The sequence below is a fragment of the Mya arenaria genome, chromosome 12, assembly GCF_026914265.1.
Source record: "Mya arenaria isolate MELC-2E11 chromosome 12, ASM2691426v1".
In the NCBI taxonomy this organism is placed as follows: Eukaryota; Metazoa; Mollusca; class Bivalvia; order Myida; family Myidae; genus Mya; species Mya arenaria.
This window is the reverse complement of record NC_069133.1, coordinates 4,837,532-4,852,636: the sequence shown is the minus strand read 5'-3', so window position 1 is coordinate 4,852,636 and position 15,105 is coordinate 4,837,532.

Here is a 15,105-nt window from a genome sequence, read left to right as displayed (position 1 = left end):
CAATGAAGGGAAACCGATCACAAGTCGTATTAGTATTTTGTGTCTAAAAGGTGTTTTTTGTGTTTTTCTTTTTTCTCATATAGCATTTAACATTTTTTGCACGAAACAATGTAATAAGCTTTTTATATAATATCTATATTTTCCGATGCAGTGTTTTTGACGTGGAATAGCCTCAAGAGACTAAATCAAGTTGAGTCCAGGTGCTTTCAAAAAATCAACTGAACAAATCGCAAGGTGTATTGACGTTTTTCACTCGATTCCGAGGAGAATTAGCAAATGATGTCTTGTAAGTAGTACTTATTGTAATTGTTTATAATTTCAAAGAAAGCCCATGTTCTGTATTACCATGTGATGAAGCATGCTTTATGTGTCGTCCACAGTACAGTAAGGATTTCATGAGTTCGTCCCGATGTTGGGAGTCTTTGATGAACTCTCATCAGGAATTTAAAAAGTAACAATTACCAGGTTTTAATATATACATATATATAGTAGCGCCTAACTTAGTAACTTAAAGCTAAAACCCAATTTTTTCGTTTTCTGTGATAGTGATAGTGATTGAATAATTGCAAGGAACGGGATGTAAACAAACGATAAAACAAATAAGTTTCTAGTATGAGTTCGCAAACGCCGAAATTAAATGAATTCTGAAAACGAAAGGAACGACCCTACCTACGATTTGATGTCCATGTAACCAATTGTTTTTAAACGCAATGCTTTCTGGAAAAACAAAAACATTAGTTGCAAGAGAAGCAGCTATTCCGTATAACTGCGTTAGGTCTTAAAAGTATCAATCATTTTGCTCCGACAGACTGCATTTATTTCCTTGTAACTTGCACTTCAGAATGTGAAGTAAACGTATACGTTACTGTGCTCTTTGAATTTGCAAGGGCGATACTAAAATATTAAGTTGGAAAACATAGCAGTCACAAATGTAACGAAGTTGATAGCGTCTCCAACAGAAATTCCAATGTTAACATTTGCTTTCATTCATTCATGGTTAGATATCTACTCTGGTGTCGTCTCCACCGTCAGATGGTTACTAAGATATAATACCAAAATGCTTATTTAATTAGGACGGTTAAAATTAAATAGATCGTGTTGAAATTTATTGTGTAAGATGTTGAATTAAAACTTCTAAAATGCCATAGTCAACGTCTTTACCAACTGTTTTGAAAGTATATTTCTAAGAACAATGCAAACGGTCCTCATATAGCATGAGCAATGTTTATGTTTGACACATTTTCCCAACATTTGCTTCAATCAAGAACAAGTGAAATGAAAATAGGATAATCGATCTTGTCAATCGTGTCACATATAAACATCGGATGTATTGATGAGTTTGGAGATTGGCCTTGTTGTTTGACAGTTGAAACACTGTCATTTTGAAACAAACACCTGTATCCAATACATCTAATGAGCATGTGTATTTGATAGTAGTTCTCTACTCTTGATAACATTTCCTCGTCGTTTACGGGGGCTGCTAATTTCAGGAAGGAAAAATATTGGTTTCCTTATGAGAAATAGTTTGCTTTCTTTGTATGGTCAAATGCAGTCGTAGTCGTCAAAAGGTTGCGATTTAAGTGGTAGTGATTCATGAAAAAGTTTACCACATAACTGGATCTTAAATGAAACATTCACCATTTATCCACTTGTCAGTTTTAAGAACGTGCTTCAAAGATGCTTGAAGAACAATATCAAAAAGCTATGAACAAAATAATGAAAACTTATTGACTGCTTATAAAGGAATTCTCTCTGAAATGGAGACATTAGACAGTATAAGCTTGCGTGACAAGAACGCCGCATGAATGTCTAACGCCCACAATATAATTTATACAGACAATGTGCAACTCTGTATCATCCAGTCTGGTGATTTTTCCTCGTGTTTTGCGACTTATATTTAGAGAATTAAGAAGTAGGAAAATGACTGACAACGTTATAACATAGCAGTAATATGACAGTTTCATTATCAGTTTTCCAAGAGTAGACGGACACAGATTTCAGACAAAATAGTAACACAAATATTTGTTATTTCAACCATCGTTAACAAGTTTTTAATTCGGCATTTATGAGACATTCATCTAGAATTCATTTATGAAATAAACTTTTAACCCCAATTGCCTTGACCTTCCTCTCAGCACGAATGCACTCAGCAACATAGCTTCTGTGATTTTAAACTTACGTTAGATGTATTAATCTTCTCATAAATATATTGTAAAAACAAATATATTTATAACAAAAATTTCACGTAAGTAATTCTATGGGAATATCATACATCACAGTGTTAAGGTGCGTCAAAGACATGACTGTTAAACACATTACCGGGTCGAAACGTTTAGTAACACTAAACACCTTCTGATCCTCCGACACCCACTGAATTAATAAAAAACATTAATGCGCTGATATGTTAAATATACCTAGATACATGCAGAGTGACCTTCGGCTCAACTCGGATGCACTCAGCTACAGGGCTCCACAGAGTGATCATGTATACTCTCTTGTTTGGATGCATTTTAATACACATTGTGAATTGTGTTTACACAGAAAGCGATTCTATATGGTCTCGAGTGTCATTACATGTATTCATATAGACAGGGACAAGGTCAATAGGTTGAGGTGCAGCAAAGATCCTGTTTAAAAGAAGATTGCTTGAGTCTGAAAAACCATTGAATGGGATAAACATCAAGTAGAAACAAAACAAGCACACCATGCATTCATGCATGTATGAATGAAAAGCGTTCAGCTTCAATTGGTTTCATGAGATACCAAAAATAATGTGTAAACTACCTGAAACATATCTAACTTTAAGAACACTCTTAATATTGAGATATTAGTGTTTGAACTAAGCAGGTATGCCTCCTTAAAACATATTGAACTATCTCGGGGCTTGTTTTATCTTATAAATTATGATTAAAAAGATTGAGAACCTTCAAAACAAATAAAGTAAATCACTTAGTGATTTTAACACGCAATCAAGCGTCCATTCGTGGCACAAATGTCTTCATTTTCTATTTTTAAACAATTTACAGCGATTCTAAGGCTTTCTAGACAGTTCAATAGTGTTTTTGATGTATCTAACAAAATTATCTGCAGCAAAATAAATAAATCAGTGGATATCACATCTCGGCTAGCTGAGCACCTACATGTGTACTTGAAAAATGAAAGAAAGATAATTGATAGGAAAACCGGGCCCATATATCACGAAAAGACACAAGTCATTTCTCAAACTCTTATAATATGCGCCTTCGCTCATGCATTATGTTGATAAACAACATTTCTCAATAATTAAGCAAAAATATCCTTCTAGAGTAAAACTTGTACTTGAGTAATTACTAAAATATTATAAATGATTTCGACCCAAGTACATGTTTTACTCTAGAATTATATTTCTATCAATTCTTGACATTTCTTTACTACTTTGCTAATTATTCAGTGTTATCCAGTAAGATAGTGTATAAAATATGTTTAACTGCAGCGTGCTTTCTTTGCTTTTGTGTATAGATTAAGATTATTCGTTACCGTTTCACTGACTGGGGATTTAAAAAAAATAATGTGAAATGTAAAGAAAATACACGTACTTGTTAAAATGATAATCATCAATAAAAAGGGTCATTATGGCTCTTCTGTAAATAATTATTTAAAAATGTGAGCGAAGCAGTTCTATTGTGCCGAAAAAGCATTAGTCACGTTATTGGAAATTCATTCATTTTAAATTTAGCTTTTCAACGCTTTACTTCAATGATTATCAGTTGCTGTTTGTTATATGTTCATTAAAGGAAGTAACACACTCAACTGTATGAAAGTCGAATAAAAACATAATCGTTTTCAGCATATTATATCGGCTTCCGCTTATCTTTCATTTCAAAACAGTACCTGGTAGAACCGTTAAATACACAACGTGTGCATAGCAACGCTATTCCAATATACGCACGTTATTTATTACACGGAAAAATTACCAATATGGTACACAACAGAAGCTACACCCATTCTATTCATGAGTGAAATAATACGTAGCTTGAGTACTGTTAATATATCGGGAATTGGTTGCAAAAACCATACGTTCTATCAACTTTCTGTGTCTTCAAAAATACAAGGCATGACCAACACAGGCTTCCTTAAATGAGTGTACATACTAGATGCGATGAAGTAAACAGGAATGACGTGTAGACACTTCTCATTTTTTCTAAATACTGATATCATATACATATTTCTGTGTCTTCTTAATAAGCTTAAGTGTATCTGGTTAAACCAGATATTTTCGTTTCGTTTCGTGTCTAAAAATGATTTATATAATATCTATTAAATGTTCCAATTGTTAAAACACTCTTCGCTTAAGAAAGTATCAGGCAAATTCTGAAACCAACACAATGTTCGCTATCGACATCAGTGAACAAGTGAACTCTTTAAAGCAGGCAATGTCTATGTTTGGCATATTTTCCGTTCAGCTCTCCCAACTGAAAAGAAAATTTTGACCCATAGAGTCCATGAATAAGTTCCCAAGCAAACAAGAAAAGTCAATTAGAACATATTGGTCTGTTTGGATACGGCATGTTTAGCGGTGAAAAAGAGATATATGACAGAAAGTTATTAGTCCGATGTAACCAGGAAACAGTTCTATTGACAGTTTTTCGCCATATATATTTCATTTATAAGCCCAATATGTCTATTTAAAACCAGGTCTTTGTGAAATGAGGTCTGAGGAAAATGTAATGGGCTTAATAAATGTCGTTTATCAAAGTAAAATTTCCAAACAATAATCAATAATATACAAAACACACACATATTGTGTTGTTGGTTTTCTAAAATTTTGTATCTAAACATTTCGTCGTTAGGCCTTTATCAGAAGATAAACTAACAAAGATGAATTATGAAAATGATTGATCTTTCCTAAATATAAATGCAATTCTCTCATAGATTAAAATGCAGCAGCCCGACTAGGTGGCATGTCAAGAAATATCGATTTGTAATTCCTACAGTCAATATTCGAATATCGTAATATGTAAACACCAAACGTCCAAGGATGTGATATCATCAAATTTGTTGGACTGTTTTTGGTTTTATGCAATGATGCTGTTTGCATATCAGTGATCTGATGTGATATAATGCGATTTCTAAATAAAATAGCTTCTCTAAGACACGTATAAAGACGACAGTACAAACCAAAATATCTAATCACTTTGCCGTCTGGTATAATGTTTATTAGCTATATAAACAAATTAAGATATTCGAGACGGAACCAAACCTGTGCATTATTTTGCTGCACATTATAATTTTCGAATTATCAAAACATTTTAACTGCCTGCAAACATTGGGAAGTGATCAGAGACATCACAGTTTTCGACATTAAAATTAAAATGTGTTCAGTTGAAACAAAATGGTTTTGAGCACACTATGACTCCCATTTGCAACACATTAAACTTACCATTACAATCACCAAATAACCTATCAAACGTATATGAATATATGATGTGTACATGCACAACCTAACGTAACGTTAAACCTGACCGCATTGGAAATATTAGCTTGCTTATTTCTCATCTTTTTTACATATTTATGTTCATATGCACATGATTATGACTTAACATTGTAGGTAAAAAGACTACTAGGTTAGTGCCGTGGATGGAAAAAGAGTATCTGGCAAGGCGGAGTAATTTATCGGGTGAACCGAAAACTTTCCCTGGTGACTTTAGCACACTCTATATCCAAGTTTAAATCGCCCCCGAAATAGTTTTAAAAACTGTTCATCTTTTTTCAATACGCTTATAGTCAAATTCACTGCATTTTAACACGTCAATATCAATTTAGAACATAACAAGGAGCATAAACATGAATCAGCCACCAAATATCGTCTGATGATGTAACAATTATTCTGCAAGTCACGAGTGTTTACAAACAATCGCCATGTTAAATGGATTTAATTCATGTTGATATTGTTGGATGTTAAGAACTGCACCGACAAAGGGATAATTCATTTCTGTAGGTGAGATTTTGTCATTCACCACAGAAATGAAGTTAACTATCGCTGAATGCTGCACAGTTTCCAGCATTTGCGGGTGGGGTAAGATATTCATTACACATGTAGATTTTCTGGTCGATTGTTTTGCCAGTGTCATTATTATGCAGTGATTGGACTTAATGGGCGAGTGATTGTTGAGGTCGGTTGTTGTTTGACTATTGATAAGATACTGAAACATTATTTGTGTTTTTCCTCTGATATTTAAGAATTGTAAAACGTCCGTTTTCGCGGTTACATGACAAACTGACTGTGGATAAACATCACGTGTTCTACTATCATAATAAACTAAAATTTGCACGGTACCTTGTTATTGAACCGAGTTGTATGCAAGTGTCAGGATAAAAGGGACAATGACTCCATAACGTGCAATTAAAAACATGGGTTTCGGGCTATACTATTTGGCATGTGCGCTTATCAACAAATATTCTTTTTCTGTGTCGATTATATTTTAGTTATATTGTTATTTTTTAGAAAATATAATTTATTGTCTGTTTGATGGGATCCGGAGTCATTAAACACCTTTGAGTATCTAGCTGACAATATTCCTGACATTTCTTTGTGGTATGTAATACTTATCTTGATAGATAATATCATTGTAATCTATCATACAATAATACACATGTTACTATAAATAGTAACATTTTACTATAGAAATTCGTTCCCGCAATAATGATTATCGTCGCCGCCCCTGAATTATTACGGCACGTCAGGGCGGTTATGGCATAATTGCCTGACGAAGACCAGAACGTGCACACTGACGTAACTTTCACGAAAATAAACATTTAAACATTTAAAGCTTTTAAGGGATTAAAATGGAACAATCGGTGCAAGAAAAGTGAAATTAGATTTACCAATAATGACACCTTCCGTATTTCAGTAACGAGTACTACCCGAAACCGTACCGGATGTTTACATTCGGTAAAGGGCATAAAGCAGTGATACAAGGAAATGTTTTGTTGAAACGTTTTGTTTGACTTTATTCGCTGAGAAATGTTAATTATTCCAGCGAAATGGCTAGGGTCATTCTTATGACCCTATCTGTGCTCACCTATTGAAATGAACGTCACAATCTGCCGATATAAAACAGGAAATATTTGAAGAATGGAAAAATTGAAGGCTTATTCCGAAAACACGTACGAAAGTGTTTGCTATTTTGACTTCCAGTCACTCGTTTTTTGTTCGCAGCTAATGCCATTCCAAACCATTTTGTTATTTCTCATTTCTAAGACTTTCAGACTACATGCTTAATATATGACATATCCTTCATTATTCCACAAAACTATGTTTTTAAATCCATTTAAAATCATTTAAAAATGACAAAACATATGTATTATACAGGATAATACATGGATGACCATGGCTTTTGGTTGATAATTGCCTCAGTGAAAATAATTGCCCGAGGGCAATTATTCCTTCAACTGGGGCAATAATAAACCAAAAGCCATGGTTGACCATGAATTATTCTATAAATAACCTTATTTCAAAGAATTCCTAACCTTATTGAAAAAAAAGATGAATATCGTTATATTAGTCGTATACAAAACAGTGGAAATATACTTCGAGATGATCGCCATCAGCCTTTGTTAACGCCAATACTCAAATTCGAATCCCCACTCATCATGTCAGCACGTAAGTTGTACAATGATATGTACTTATTTACACACAAGATTTTTACCCATTTTCAAATAAACGCATACAACTGATATTGCAGAACCTCAATGTAAATATACTTTACTCATGTTAATATACATGGTTAACTCATAAACCTTGGAAAAACATAATAATATTTCAACTTATTGCTGTATTTTTGTGCATAAACTGTATTGACGTTTTGGTTCAAAGCATTGTGCGACTGTGACTTGATTACTGTTTACAAGTTCCAAAACTTATAATTAACAGGCATCATCTTGTTCAAGATACGCCTTTAATTTGTTGGATCTGAAACTAGTTTCAAATTGAAATTTCGACGATGCATTATTCCGGTGCAAGGAAATGTTTAGGAAATGCAAAAAAAGTTGCAAACCAAAAAGCAAATGTTTAATGTATACGCAAGTATTGCATTCTAATATCCACATGTTTGCGCAATGACACGTAAAAATCATTATTGCATCACAAAATATTTTGATTACACTTTGTTTATAATGTATGATGTACGTTAGAATACAACAGTCCAATAACTTCAGATAACACAGTGAAAATACTATAAAAAATGAAACATTAGTTAAGTAATCTGGGCGCTTTCAAGAAGTTACCTTAAGGACACCTGGTTCCGATAGCACCAATCGTCAAACGTAGACCTTGTCTAGCAATGATTTTGCCTAACCAAAAAGATTGCCATCGACAACCCGATTACCCTTATCTTTATGGGGAGTAGTCATTGAAAAGTGAAGGGAACGTTCAACAATGACACCTTTATCGATACAAAACCAGATCGGATTTATTTTGGCCCATACACTTTAACTAGAAGGTTGTACTTGGCCATTAAAAGTCTGCTATTGTTGACATGCCTTACGTCAATGTAAATACCACTGTCTATGTTTTTTGTGCAATTTCAACTGATGAACCACTTCACCCTCGACCATGCAACATCCAATTTTGGTTGCTGGTTTTGACTTGAATTATTCAAACAGTACAGTCATTGGTAGTGTGTTGCGACTAAAACATATGAATGCGGTCCGGCAAATATATTTTGACAAAGCGTTGTTTAGGATGCAATATAGGTAAGACGTTTTTGAGGATGAACGTTTTGATTTTGTTATACACGTACCATGTCACGTTTTACGCCGAAGAGATTTCATCAATGGTAGGGATTGACTTGTTTTTCAATTAAATCCACCGCGGGACACATATATCATTCGCGCAGACTCAGTGAGTGTCGCATGTAATCTCGGCAATTGCATTTTCGTAATTCATCACCTACTGCGATAATGAAATACATTTAATTGATTTGCACAAAATATCGTTTCGCGGATGAGTTTGACAACGAAACACCTTAATTATAATCATGTTGTTCAATATAAGTGCATTATTAATAGTTAATGGTTTAGGTCGTGTTGTGTTATAGGTAGTGTCCTGGTACATTGAATATCTGGTGTAGCGGTATAGGTTATGTTGGCGGTATGGAGGTATAAAGAGCATAGTGGTGTAGGTGGTTTAGTGGTTTATATGGTATTAATATATAGGTAGTTAATATGTATAAGTGTGACAACAAATAGTGAAGCAGACATTCATGGTTTGTAAACCATGACAAATAGTGCTAGGGTATTCCTTCCACTGCCTTTCAATCTGCATGTGTTGTGACGTTTGTAATTCAGATTTGTTGCACCGTTAGGAGTTTTTTATGTTTATAATTTTACAACGTGAATGGTTTGTTAACAATGAATTGAATTCAACGTTATGTTGATATTATATAATTGTATCGTTCTTACCTATCCTGCCATGTCATGGTTGGACGCGTGGTGGTTTTCAGTCGACGGACGGAAGGACGAAGATAGTAGTTTTTCATTACCCGTACCGATATGATGGACTTGAATATAATGATGTGGCAGCTGTAAACCCTATCAATGTAATAACGTTCAATATTTCTTCATTCGGATCTTAAAGTCCCATTATGTTGTATGTATATCCAAATGACTTCTGTTTATCTTTTTTATCATTTTTAAACCCCAAATTTATGCATTTATCGCAATTACAAAATGCAAAAAAACGGACAATTTAGCGCACACAACCTCATTCCGAAATTAACTGACTTTCTGAAGACCTAAAAGTCTATGTTGCTTTATATACTAATGATTTGCATTTTTGATCTAAGAAATATTGGGTTAAAATAGTTTTCACGGGTATTTATCTGAAACCACTTATTTTGTCATTGTTTTGCTCTATGTCATCGGAATTGCTAATATAAAATACAGTTTAGTATAAATACTATCTGGGTTTTATTCGGGTGCGAATCCTCGCCGGTCAAGGCAAGTAGAAATTATAAAAAAAAAATCACTTATTCCACTCAACCGCGAGGACTTCCAAATTAGTGGGTAGGTATTTTAATATTTTGACCTTTCGTTTTCAGAATTCATTTAATTTCGGCGTTTGCGAACTCATACTAGAAACTTATTTGTTTTATCGTTTGTTTACATCCCGTTCCTTGCAATTATTCAATCACTATCACAGAAAACGAAAAAATTGGGTTTTAGCTTTAAGTTACTAAGTTAGGCGCTACTATATATATGTATATATTAAAACCTGGTAATTGTTACTTTTTAAATTCCTGATGAGAGTTCATCAAAGACTCCCAACATCGGGACGAACTCATGAAATCCTTACTGTACTGTGGACGACACATAAAGCATGCTTCATCACATGGTAATACAGAACATGGGCTTTCTTTGAAATTATAAACAATTACAATAAGTACTACTTATAAGACATCATTTGCTAATTCTCCTCGGAATCGAGTGAAAAACGTCAATACACCTTGCGATTTGTTCAGTTGATTTTTTGAAAGCACCTGGACTCAACTTGATTTAGTCTCTTGAGGCTATTCCACGTCAAAAACACTGCATCGGAAAATATAGAGAAACATTCCTAAGTAAACATTTCAATGTGATATTATATAAAAAGCTTATTACATTGTTTCGTGCAAAAAATGTTAAATGCTATATGAGAAAAAAGAAAAACACAAAAAACACCTTTTAGACACAAAATACTAATACGACTTGTGATCGGTTTCCCTTCATTGATAATTAGATAACAGGGACAGGTCAAATGTTAACCTTGTTTAGAGCCCTTGGACGAGAGACACGAACGTAGTAATACAACATACGCACGTACAAACATAATAGTATAATGAGATAACAACCTTTGAATTGATAGTGAAAATCTGGTTTACTGGCACACGAGTCTGCTATTGATTTAAACTAGTTGATAGGGTTATGGCCTCACACTTTTTTAAGCATTTAGGAATAATTACAAATTAAATCATTAAAAAACACAAAGACAGCATCATCTTTAAAACAATAAAGTTACATTGACAAACTCCTACTACCAAACATAGGTTTTCGGTAATGCATCTTTTAAGTGTATGCAATTATGTATAAGTTTTTTATAATCGAATTTAATTGATTATTTCTGTGTCACCAATCGCTTCCTTGGAGAAAGGTTTTTCGTTTTCATGCAGGTCACACCAGAACGAAATACAAGTTATGATTATGTAGTTCATCCTAGGGTCAAGACCTATTTCCTAGTATGACTTCATGATTTACTTCAACTAAAACCGTTGAAGTCCTCATGTATTACTATCCTCTTGTTTTAAAATTTACTTTTGTCGCAGCACCAGCGAACTTTGCTATCTTGAAGTGTGCGTGTCTTTGTCTTCGTCTAGCGCATCTTCTTCCAGTCCTCTGAAGGTTAAAATATTGCGGATGCTTTGCTTTTGTCGCAGCACCAGAAAACTTTGCCGTTGTGAAGTGTGCGTGTCGTTTGTCTTCGTCTGGCTTAACTTCTTCCAGTCCCCTGAAGGCTGATTCTTGTGAATTCTTTGACATTGTCGCAGCACCAGAGAGCTTTGACATCTTTAATTGTGCATGTATTTTGTAGCCATTAACCTCTTTTTCTTTTATTTTCTTTAACGATGTTTCACCGGCCGAAGCAATTTTACTGTATAAGGTAAGCTCACTATTATTCTTGACAATCATCGCCGACACCAACGTTTTTATGGTCAAACAAAGTTGCATCTCCTCTCCCAACTTCACTGGTATGGAAGTCAACATCAGTTGTCGTTTCCATGACGACTCTAGGTAGTTATGTTTTCCCTGCTTTGAGATGAGTGATGGCATTATTCGTTTTGTCAAATACTCTAGAAGGTCTTGTCGCCAAGAATGTCATCTCCGACTCTATAGCTATTCTTCTTTAAAGGTCATCTCCTGCTTTCAGCAATGTCATGGGGCATTTCAACTGTTTTTCTTGCTTTTTTGTTCGGAAGAGACATGATGCCAATCTTACTGAAATCATCAACGCACCTGTAAGTTAATCATGAAAATATGCTATCACTTTGATTTTGAATCTTTATTGTTAGACCCTTTTTAACGATCATTTAAAAATTCTATTTTTGGTATATTCAGATTGGCTATTTTGATATTTATATGCATCTAACGTTTAATAAGATGTTTGCAAAATGACTGTAATGGGACATGTTAATGATGAAATCAAGTAAATATAGTCACATCGTTTAACACAGTGGCGTTTTCAACACTCCTAGTCAAGACGTGATTTTGTATTCCATTGTATATTACCTGTAGTTACTTCCATAGCCGTTACATTTCATGTGATTCTCCAAGCACCGCCTTCTTTTGTAGCAGCGCCCCGACGGCCTTCCGTCCCCTCAACCATGAGGATCAAGGTCACGGTCAATAGTAGCGCGATTTGTAGCAGTAACTGCATGCTTTTTTCAAGACACAGCTATATATGTTAGATTTTAGAAAATATATAATACAAATCGCTTGTTACAATGATAAAACATCTTCAAACGTTTAAATTAGAGATTTATTGTTAATAGTGATCTAAATGTATGAGTGAATGGTCAAATAATCAGAAAATCGTACGTAAAGCTATGAATATTTAGATATATTTAAGGGTAAATGTACACCATTTGAACAAAAATAATAATCTTTGTTGCCAAAATGAAATAGTCCTTTTAATAACTAGTTCAAACCTAATAAGCATTCAAAACAAAATGTAAAGCATTGAACTTATCCGATGTTTACAAATGTTTGGACAATGTTAGTAAGCGTATGTTTTTCGATCGAAAACTCAATGAAAAGATAAGTAAAATAATGGTCACAATTAATCAGACATATAACAATAATTAACCTCTTACCATTTAGAAAATATCACATCAGTGCAAGCTTTGTTCTGCAACTTTAACGAAAGCACTAAAGCGCAACATACAACCACCGAACTAGGAAAACTATCCTATGTTTGGCATGGAATAGGTAACATACAACCACCAAACTAGGAAAACTATCCCACGTTTGGCATGGAATAGGTAATTAATTAGCAATCAATATGGTATTAGGGTTTATTTAAAACCATAGCAATTAATTCATAATATCTAACTCTTGGCATTTTCTAGTGATTTCTCTATATAAAGACTTCCAAATACTTGTTCTTTTAAATACCAAATCAAAAGACTTCCAAATACTTGTTCTTTTAAAAACCAAATCATCACGAACAAATAAATAGCAACAATTCAAGACAGTTACTGTGATAAGCCACTAAATTCGACAGCGAAAGAGAAACTTGCAAAATAACTTAACCAACAACTGAACAATTTTATTTACAAACAGTTGTTCGGATGTAATATTAAATAATTAATGTGACTATTTAAATACATTTTAGTCGCTACAGTAGTTCTATTGAATCCAATGTGTATGGCATGTTATCATCAATATCGTATCAATAAGAGTGAAACAGTAGGATCCCCGCAATAGTGGGAAGCAGCAGGGATATTTCAATTAAGATGAATGATATAATTATCTATTAATATCAATGCGCTGCTTTCTTTGGAAATAATTTTTAACCCGCATTTGTATGAAAAGTGTCAGCATATTTTTTTTTCAATTTTCTTGAATTATTTTTTTCCATTGTCTCTGTATATTGATGCACGAACAATGGTTAACATGATGGTATCTAAAGTTTACGTGTGCCGGCGAATGTGAGTGTGTAACTAAACTCGTTATACTTATTGTTGTGCATTCCTCGTTTTACATTGAAAATCATTTTTGTACCAATACTCGATAGGGACTATTAAACACTTCCACGTTATATATCAGTTATAGTGACATACGTTTAAAGAGCTTTAGAAACATCAGGAAAATATTTTCAATAGTCAATTGTGCTGTTTTTTGCTGTATTGTAAATCATAATTTATGAATGCCAGTAGACTTTAACGTTAGTATTGTGAGGAACTCTATCACTTCCTTCCGTTTTGTGGCCAAGTTGTTTTAAGACAATCTAACATCTGCCATTGGATCACTGTTATTGAGAAAATGGCATTCTATGAGTTTGCAAATATATCAATTGCAATTGTCCTTCTTATTTCCCAGCTGATTGACCCCCTAGTGACAGTAAAGCTTTGCAAAGATAACGTAGATTTAGGTATATGTATATCAATAATGGAGATGTATAAAATAGAACTAAACTTAAACAGGAGATTAAATAATAATTACTTCAAGACATGCTTAAGCTGTCATTTTGGTCTGAAAGATATGTAATCCATTATATGTTGGTGAAGCTAGCCTAGTAACTTGTATGTTAATGTTCACCTAACCTCATGCAAATCAAATTATGTTTCTCTCTCACTCTTTGTCCAGTGTGACATGGTTATTGATATGTGGTTTAAGATCTTCATTGTGTATTATCATTAATACATACCGAGTAGTTAAACGGACAAATAGGTTTCAACGCAAAAGACTCAAGTTGAGAGACACACTGCAATATGTTACCAATACATAATTAAATGTTGGGGTTACCGCGGTCAGCAATGCATGAGTTCACTGAGGTATTTTAATTGGTAATAAGGTGATTTCATTTGACCAAACATGTATCAATAGAAACAAGGTAAAAACTAGTCTGGCAATTGAAATGATTTGATTGACATGGTGTGACGCTATCATTATATTTATCTTTCGGATTTATTTCTTCTTTTTTCAATTGTTCAATACCTTACCTAAAATCATTGCCACACCAAAGCGTTTTGTGTATTCTTTATTATCCCTTTATTCCATCTTGTTATTATTATTTTTTAATTAGTGAAATCACAACCTGAATGTATTTGCTGCCGCTTAAGCCATTATGTAATGGTTCTCATTTCCGCATTAAATATACCAATTGTCTTTTAACGCATGCCTGTTATTTTATATGGTACTATTTTAGCACACTGTGACTCTATAATGCATTAGGTTAGCCTGTTATTTAGATGGGAGTGGGAGGGATTACGGCAAGTTTTTGTTTCGCAATTTAATTTCAGTTGTATTGATTAAACACTTTTTTCTGAATTCGGGGAGTTTTCATGCATGAAATATAAAGCTTCAAAGAAA